The sequence below is a fragment of the Anolis carolinensis genome, unplaced genomic scaffold, assembly GCF_035594765.1.
Source record: "Anolis carolinensis isolate JA03-04 unplaced genomic scaffold, rAnoCar3.1.pri scaffold_9, whole genome shotgun sequence".
Taxonomy (NCBI): domain Eukaryota; kingdom Metazoa; phylum Chordata; class Lepidosauria; order Squamata; family Dactyloidae; genus Anolis; species Anolis carolinensis.
In genome coordinates, this window is record NW_026943820.1 from 21378299 (window position 1) to 21387035 (window position 8737).

Here is an 8737-nt window from a genome sequence, read left to right on the forward strand (position 1 = left end):
GGGCACCTGTGCCCATTTTCATATATGCTGGTCATAGACCGTAATAAATTGCTGATTGATTGACTGATTGAAAAAAAAGGTATAAACAGGCATAGTGGAGTGGAATTCTGTACTATATTGGCCTATTGAGTTTATGATGGTGGTTTTCAGCTGTTGGATTTGTTTATTTAATGCTGTCTGGCATCCTGTTTAACAACTTGGGGCCGGGCTGTGGCGCAGGCTGGCAAGAAGCCTGCTGCAATAAATTACTCTGACCATGAGGTCATGAGTTTGAGGCCAGCCCGTGGTGAGGTGAGCACCCGTCAATTAAAAATTTAAAAAAATAGCCCCTGCTTGTTGCTGACCTAGCAACTCAAAAGATAGTTGCAGCTATCAAGTAGGAAATAAGGTACCACTTATAAAGTGGGAGGCAAATTTAACTAATTTACGACATTGGAATGAGGAAGTGCCGTCAGAGTGGATGATGAAGCAGCTCCTCCCCCCTGTGGCCAGAATCAAATATCCCCTCAGGAGAAGGTTAAATTGCCTCTGCGTCTGTCTCTGTCTCGGTTCTATGTGTATATGGGCATTGAATGTTTGCCCTATATGTATATAATGTGATCCACCCTGAGTCTCCTTTGGGGTGAGAAGGGCAGAATATAAATACTGTAAATAAATAAATAAATAAATATGCTGGTCATAGACGTAAATTGCTGATTGATTGATTGATTGAAAAAAAAAAGGTATAAACAGGCATAGTGGAGTGGAATTCTGTACTATATGGCCTATTGAGTTCATGATGGTGGTTTTCAGCTGTTGGATTTGTTTATTTAATGCTGTCTGGCATCCTGTTTAACAACTTTGACATGCAATACACCAATCCACTTTTAAGGTGACTCATTACACTGGGGTATTTTGGCCCCTTGCAACACTTTGGAAATGGGGCCTGCTGAATGCCATCAGAAGATGCAAGACACTTCCTTGGCCACAACGCCTTGGTTAGTGTTTTTCGGGTAGTTCTAATGAAGCTACTTGCATTTTTCAGCCATTTTCCCCATCTGATGAGGGACAGGGACAGAGCGCCAATACACCTTGCTGCCCTTTCCTGCATCTGCTGGGGGCAGGGACAGGGCATCAATACCACCTCGGCCATGTATAAGAGTTCCTAATGTTGTTGGCCCATTGGAAATAGGCTGGTGCTCAGCTCATTGAGTAGAGTAGTCAGCAAGCCCATTTGTCCATTCACACCAAATCATGAAATGAATTCTGTGAGAATCATGGCAGACTTGGGATTCTTATCATGCAGGGAATATATACATTTATATGAACTGACTCATCAGCTGCATGACTTCCATTTATATTTAATATCCCAAATGGAGATTGGTGTAAGGGGTGTAGCAGAACAGGCTCATATTTAGAAAATTAAAATTAAAATCCTAATATGTGTAAATTATTTATAAGAACATATAACAAATAATTGAGGAAAACACTGCATAATAAAGATGAAAGGGGAAATTATCCTTGCGAATTTTAAAACTGAATAATAGAGACGATTGCATTAATAAGACTTAATTGTATCATTAAATATTTAAAATTGCTTTCTCTAATAAATGTTGTTATAAGTTAACATATTTCTTTCTCCTTTTTTTGTATCTTCCATCAGTAAATCTTCTGTACCATATGGCCAAGGGGGAGTGTCATATGATTCTGCCCAGAAAATAGCAACACTTTTGCTCATTTCACTTCTTCTTCTGCATTTAGGATTCTAAATTTGGACTACTTTCAAGCTATCTGTCATTTTCAGAACTGTAACCCACAAGGATATAAACACATCCTTGGGTTCTCTCAAATTGGAAAGGGTTCTCATCTGTAAAAAGCACCTACTCATCTGAAACTGCCTAGTCTTGATTCCACCTGAAAAAATTACTTCACTACAATTTTTGTATGGGCCAGTCCATTTTTTCAGGTGCCTAGGATGTTTAGCACAACAACAACGACAACGACGATGATGATGATAGTAATGATAATTTTATTTCTTACCCACCTCTCCTCGTGGTACAAAAATACCCACTTATTTGCACTTATTTTTCAACTATTTTTCAGGAAGATTCATACAGTAGAAAAATCAGTTTTCCAATCGTATGTCATATTTGAAGACTTGAAAAACAAAGAACAAGCTTGCTGGTTGGCATGCATGCTTTGAATATGCAAGTCCTCATGCTCAGTCCCTGACATCTCTAGTGAAAAAAGTAAGGCAACAAGTGACATTTAATACCCTTTTATCAGACCGTAGAGAGCTCCTGCCAGTCAGCGTAGACAAGGTGGGATAGATGGATAAGCAATCTGACCCTGAGTAGGGCATGTGCACATAGACTTCTGAATTATCCACTAGTCAAGATAGAAGCAGTAATACTGGCGTGCTCTTATCCTGTCCCCAAAGCAAAAAAATATATAGGAAAGATCAGGTTCATAGGACCTTGTGGCATGCCTTAAAGCTATAGAGAGCTCAAGAGGCCTTTGAATGCAACAGATTTCATGTGCCCTACTATCTCTTAACATCATCCATCAATGTGAGAGCTTCATGCCCTCCAACACTGCACAGATTTAAACAGCGGCAGTCTTGACAGCATGTAATACTCCTCTTCATGCACTAAAAAGGATGTGTCATATGATCACTTGCCGCTGTTACATAGCACTAATCACTTCTCTAAGGACAGAAGAGAATTCATTCAGTCTAAAATTTTTAATATATTTATTGATCTACTAGATAAGTACAGTAGAGTATCACTTATCCAAGCTAAACGGGCCGGCAGAAGCTTGGATAAGCGACTATCTTGGATAATAAGGAGGGATTAAAGAAAAGCCTATTAAACATCAAATTAAGTTATGATTTTACAAATTAAGCACCAAAACATCATGTTATACAACAAATTTGACAGAAAAAGTAGTTCAATACGCAGTTATGTTATGTTGTAGTTACTGTATTTACGAATTTAGCACCAAAGTATCATGATATATTGAAAACATTGACTACAAAAATGACTTGGATTATCCAGAAGCTTGGATAAGCGAGGCTTGGATAAGTGAGACTCTACTGTATATGAACTAGAAGTGAACTTGTTTGCATGCCAAATCCATTTTGTTCAAAATTTTGTAATGCATATTTCACTTAGAAACACATACATCAGGGAATGCACAAAATATTGCATCTCACTTCAGAAGTAAACCACTTGCAGAAAAAGTGCCCATACTAGGGTGGGGAAAATTTAGGGGAAATGTTTTGAGATGTGCATAAAAGTCTCCATAAACATTCATGTGCAGGAGAGTGTCATTTGCTTGTTTTAGATTCATCCATCCTATAGATCTGGGTGGGGTTTGAAAGACAAATATAACCCTACCAGTCATTCTTGCCACACAAACTCTATAGCATTCTACTTACTTTGTATAACCTGTTTTACACCACATCATGATCCACAAGTCCGCAAATGTTGTTTAGATACCCAGGAGTATTTTTTTTTTCATGTCAGGAGTGATTTGAGAAACGGCAAGTTGCTTCTGGTGTGAGAGATCTGGCCATCTGCAAGGATGTTGCCCAGGGGACGACTGGATGTTTGATGTTTAACCATCTTGTGGGAGGCTTCTCTCAGGTCCCTGCATGGGAAGCTAGAGCTGATAGATGGGAGCTCACCCCACTCCCCGGATTCGAACTGCCAACAGTCCTGCCGGCACAAGGGTTTAACCCATTGCGCCACTGTGGACAAATATCCAGGAGTTATTTGTGGTCCAATTGAGGTTTTAAACCAGTGTGTAAAAGCACTGAGCTGGAGACCGAAAGGTCCCAGGTTCAAACCCCGGGAGCAGCGTGAGCGGCCGCTCTTAGCTCCAGCTCCTGCCAACCTAGCAGTTCGAAGACATGCCAATGTGAGTAGATCAATAGGTACCGCTCTGGCGGGAAGGTAACGGCGCTCCATGCAGTCATGTCGGCCACATGACCTTGGAGGGGTCTACGGACAACGCCGGCTCTTCGGCTTAGAAATGGAGATGGAACAGTTGGCATTATGTATGTTTTCTGTAATATTTCACAGTTTAAGGGACTCAATCCTCCAGGCATATATCCTGAAGAGGCCTTTCTGAAATTGACAGTAAACGACTTCTATTGAGCATAAAACTGTCTCATAGAACAACATTGTAGTGTCAAGAAATCAGAATATATAGTTATTTTTATATAAAAGAGAGGTCACCTTTACATATGCACAAACAATTAACCCTATGAATATGTCAGAATTCTTTCTGAAAGAAGACATGCTACCAATTGCTTTGGGATTTTACCATGTTGGATAGGTTTCTCTCAGTCCCTCTTCCTTCTCTTTCTCCTTTTTAATATTGCAACCTGTGTAGTTACTGCTCACTAGAGGGCACTTGAGGTAGAGCAAAAGAATTTTCTTTGCAGCCTAGGAAACTGGAATAACTACCTGGAAGAGACCAGACACATTGGAAAGCAGAGCATTTGATATTTTCCTCATGTTGCATCTGAAGAATTAATGGACAAGAATACCATAGCTAAATACTTGTTTTGTGTACTGCTATTTCCCTGCAATTTTATGACTCTGCATAATGTGCATTCCTTCCCTCTAATAGTTGGTTTCACAACAAGAAATCAAAATTGCAAATAATACTTTAGGAAACCTCAATTGTTTCTGTTATGTGTTCTTCCAAGAAAATGCATAAAGCAAGAGGAGCATAGCTTTCAAATACGCTGGACAAGCACGTGACACATATGCAGAACTGTGCATATCAATGTTCATGCTACCTGGTCATCAAATCCCATCAGCGTTCATGTAGGGAAATACAACTAAAGCACTCCTGAGAGACAGCCATCTAAGCCCTGTTTAAAGATCTCCAAACAAGGAAAGCCTAACAACCTCCAAGTCAGTCCATTCGTTTGCCAAATGGTTCTTACAGTAAATATTTTCCCCTAATGTTTATGTGGAAGTTCTTTTTTTATAATATTGATTCATTGGTTTGTGCTCTAGTCCAGGGCTTGTCAAACTTTCCCACTTGCGAACCCTTTTGGCCCAAGAAATTTTTACATACCCCCTGTGATTTTGACAATAGACATTGACAAAATCATGATCTGCCAACTGCAAAAGGCCACCCTACTGGGATCTACACGCATCATCCGAAAATACATTACACAGTCCTAGACACTTGGGAAGTGTTTGACTTGTGATTTTGTGATATGAAATCCAGCATATCTATCTTGTTTGCTGTGTCATAATAAAATAATAATAGTAATAATAATAATAATAATAATAATAATAATAATAATAATAATAATAATTAATAATAATAATAAACACACTACAAACTAGAGCTGACAGTTGGCACAACAAAACATTGCATGGAAAGTTCCTTGACAAAATGGAAGGAAAAGCTGATAAGGAGAAGACCTGGCTCTGGCTCACAAATGGGACCCTGAAGAAGGAGACAGAGGCCTGATCCTTGCAGCCCAGGAGCAAGACATCAGGACAAATGCAATTAAGGCCAAGATTGAAAAATCAGCTGATGACCCAAAATGCAGACTGTGCAAGGAAACCGACGAAACCATTGATCATATCCTCAGCTGCTGTAAGAAAATTGCACAGACAGATTACAAACAGAGGCACAACTATGTGGCCCAAATGATTCATTGGAACTTATGCCTCAAGTACCACCTCCCAGTAGCAAAGAACTGGTGGGATCACAAACCTGCAAAAGTATTGGAAAATGAGCACGCAAAGATACTGTGGGGCTTCCGAATCCAAACTGACAAATTTCTGGAACACAACACACCAGACATCACAGTTGTGGAAAGGAAAAAGGTTTGGATCATTGATGTTGCCATTCCAGGTGACAGTCGCATTGACAAAAAACAACAAGAAAAACTCAGCCGCTATCAGGACCTCAAGATAGAACTTCAAAGACTCTGGCAGAAACCAGTACAAGTCCCGGTGGTGATGGGCACACTGGGTGCTGTCCCAAAATATCTCAGCTGACATTTGGAAACAATAGACATTGACAAAATTATGATCTGCCAACTGCAAAAGGCCACCCTACTGGGATCTGTGCGCATCATCTGAAAATACATTACACAGTCCTAGACGCTTGGGAAGTGTTTGACTTGTGATTCTGTAAAACGAAATCCAGCATATCTATCTTGTTTGCTGTGACATAATAATAATAATAATAATAATAATAATAATAATAATAATAATAATAATAATAATAATACTTTATACCTCGCCACCATCTCCCCGCGGCTCACATGGGGCAAAGCCCGATCAGCATAGTTTACAAAAACAACAGCATAAATACATTACAAAATATACAAAAGATAAAACACAATAAGGCAATAAAACAAGAGTTAATATAACAGTAATATTATCAATCAACCACCAAGTACAATTCAGTCGACTTCATAGATGGGGAAACTGCAGCAGCAATATAAAAATAGCATCATCAGATTAAAATACTCAAATAAAAGGGACCTAATAAAATTCAGGATAGCATTCTAAAAACAGTTATAACTAAACTAAACTAAAACCCATAAGAATTGGGTGTGAGAAGATGTAGAACTGATATAGTTTCCTCCCTTAGTCCTTTAACAGTGCAGGTAAGAATCAAACAGATCCATCAATGTTAATGGACTCTAGGTTTCAGCTTCTATAGCCAACAACGTCAATGATTAGTTCAACAACATATGGAGGGGTTCATGACTGTTGGGTTGGATGGGGATATAATGGGATTAAATCCTGTGAAAGTGTATTTAAAAGACTAAATTCAATGATCTGACATTTGGTTTTTGTGCTTCTCATTGATAATTTATATGGGCATCTTGTTGAATAGGAATGAGAAATTAATTGGCAATGTTCCCCCCTAAAGATTCAAGTTCTTCTGTATTTTTTTTAAAAAAATCTCTATTTTCTAGCTATAGCCAATAAGGTCTTTTATTATTTCCTGTATTGCTGTGAAGAATTTATTTCAAGTTTTCTTTTCATTCCATTTTGCCCTTTCATTTCCTTTCTTAACAAAAGAGAGACAGAGAGAAACCGCTGCTTCATCTCCTTTATATGAAAAGCAAGGATAAGTTTAAAAGCCTGTATGCAGAAAACAACATGTTCAAAATGCTTAACAGGAAAGGAAGAAATATCTCCCTATACATTCTGTAGGTTAAAGGGAGATGTCCATGCAATCGCCCTACTCATATTTTCTCAGAAATGAAATTATGTAATTTCAGCTAGGACTGAGTCAAAATTCCTCTTGTTCTGAGATCATGGTATTAGCATCAAAATGCACTTCCTATTTTAAACAAACTTCAACACACGTTGCCAAGAAAGCCACATAGCTTTCTTCTTTTTGGCACAATTTTTCTGTCTCTCTCTCATTCTATTCTCAAAATCCTTGGCCTCCTTTGCACATTTGCTGCTGCTGTTCTGTGCCTTCCAGTCCGTTCAGACTCTCCGGTTATCGTATGGGAAGGTTTTTTTAGCCAGATTTGTTCAGCAGGGTTTGCCATTGCCTTCTTGTAAGGCTAAGAGGGAGGCCTTAATGGACTTTGGTGGATCAGTGGGGTTTAAACCCTGGTCTCTAATAGTCATAAGTATCCTAGTCCAATACACAACCTACAACACTAGGTCTCCTTTGACCATACTGTTATGAGCTATGTTCAGAGTGCGCGGTTTGGATAAACACACATGCAGCGGAAGATCAACGAAGAATCACTGGCACCAATAACGAGGCTGAAGCCTGTTTGGCTATCTACAAAAGGTTTACTAACAAACGGAAAACTCTCAAGACGATATATACAGACTCTGTCACTATGTTCATATTTATACAGACAAGATTTTAGGCAAAGATATGTCTCTTGCCATAGTCTGAATGACAAAAGAATTGGTAGGATCTGTAGTCATCTTGAAAGAAGACATGCCACATTTTTAAAACTAGAATTTTCCTTCAAAGCCCCTTCCTTCTGCTGACAAGGAAATGGTCTCAATTTCATGTTTGGAAGAGCACTTACAAATTAATTGTCTTATTTAATAAATAGAGACCTTAAATTGTACACTTTATACTTGATTGACTTTCTTTTATATGTTGCAACGACAGTGTATGCTCAGAAGAATTTTTCGAGCTGTATGGCCATGTTCCTGTAGCATTCTCTCCTGATGTTTGCAGCTGCAAAGCTACTCAATGCTTATCAAGCTTGCTAATTGCAACATTCACACTTGCTTAAAATAGGCAAAGGTTCTTTCTCCCACCCTGGACATTTCACAGACACACACACACATTCCACTTGTCTCATTTCAAAGAGACCTCTGAACAAACCTCTGACGATGCTTGCCACAGATGCAGGTGAAATGGCGGGAGAGAATGCCACAGGAATATGGCCATACAGCCTGGAAAACTCACAGCAACCCAGTGATTCCAGCCATGAAAGCTTTTGACAACACATAACATATGCACTTTTTGTGTTATCTATGAACTGGCTTACTGATTCGTCCACAAAAATGCTATGTATATAAAAACATGTATGATTTCTTTCTCTAATATAAAATACACGGAATTATCATGGAATTGATTTAGAAGTAGGAAGAGTAGGCAGTGCATGGAAACAAACATGATAAATCTGCCTGTCTCTAATCATCTTTTCTCTGGCCTCCATCCTGTGGAATTCTGGAACTAGTAGTTTGTGGAATTAGTTAGATTTCTGTGTGAAAGAGTT